Source organism: Pteropus alecto, unplaced genomic scaffold (assembly GCF_000325575.1).
Source record: "Pteropus alecto unplaced genomic scaffold, ASM32557v1 C18332766, whole genome shotgun sequence".
NCBI lineage: Eukaryota > Metazoa > Chordata > Mammalia > Chiroptera > Pteropodidae > Pteropus > Pteropus alecto.
In genome coordinates this window covers 1-1122 of record NW_006492043.1, presented here as the reverse complement: position 1 = coordinate 1122, position 1122 = coordinate 1, and the positions used below count along the sequence as shown (strand labels likewise).

Genomic DNA, 1122 nt, shown 5'->3' with positions numbered 1-1122 from the left:
AAAAAAAAAAAGATATTTTTAAAAGAAATTATTTTTTTCCTCCCATTTCTTTACAGAGCCTAATGTCTACTGGGCATCTTCGATGTGATGAATAACAACTTGCTGACATTGATTTGGAAGACACTGAAGAGAAGACTGCAGTTAGGGGACAAAGGTTTTTAATACAGCACATGGTCAGGAGTTGATCAAAGAGAGGGCTTAGGAAGAAAGTCTTTTTTTTCTTTTCTTTTTTTAAGAGGCTGGTAAATATTTCAAAACATAAACGAGTAAATAACAAAGTAAGTGTTTGTCTCTCATGATGTATACATGAGAAATATACTGACAAAAGTCAATCTGAAAACTAGCAAGAAAGTCAAGGTTAATAGGAGATGTATTTTTTGAGAACTGCAAACAGTATTCACAGAAGTTTTAATTTAATCTCATAAAAAAGCAACACAGAAAGGGAAGCAAAACCCATTGGAATTTAAATCGCTCACAATCATCTGCGTATTTGGCCTCTTTTATTCAAATATTTTTGGAGATGTTAAACTGATAAGAATAGATACTACACTTGATGTTACCCAAAAGGCTGAGAAGCAATTTTTTTGGAGGTTTTAAACATTGAATTTAATCAATCCAACAGTACAAAAATTAGCAATCTGATAGAAAGAGAACAATTGAATAGATTTTCTTCTTTCTACATGAATAGAACTTGTGGACTGAGGAAAACTTTGTTCCCTATTCATTATGTGTCATAAATCTATAGAACTGAATAACTTTGTTCTGAAAATTTTTTTCAGACATTGAACCTGAGGCTCTTAATCTCAAAATCTTGTGTCCCAACTTGTGTTAACCTGATAGGTTTGCTTTTTGTCTTACTAAACTGTGAATTCTGGGGCCTCCCCCATTTTTTTTTTTTTGCATGCTAATCTGTTATGTCATGTCTGGCTTTAATAAGGAACTTATTTAAAAGTGAAAGAATAAACGAATAAATGCAGGAAGATGCTATTGTGAACAATATTTTTTAAATTATATTTGGCAAAACATGAAAATCCCTCAGCTACAGTTCAGGGAAATGTATTTTTAAAAAACTTATTTATTTAAATTGGTTTCAAGTATACAGTGCATTGGTTAGACATCTAT

General features: G+C 31.3%; 1 pseudogene; it reads right to left on the bottom strand.

Moving 5' to 3' along the window:
• Nucleotides 1-424: 424 nt before the first annotated feature.
• LOC112473529 lies at nt 425-580 on the bottom strand (annotated as a pseudogene).
• Nucleotides 581-1122: the final 542 nt, after the last annotated feature.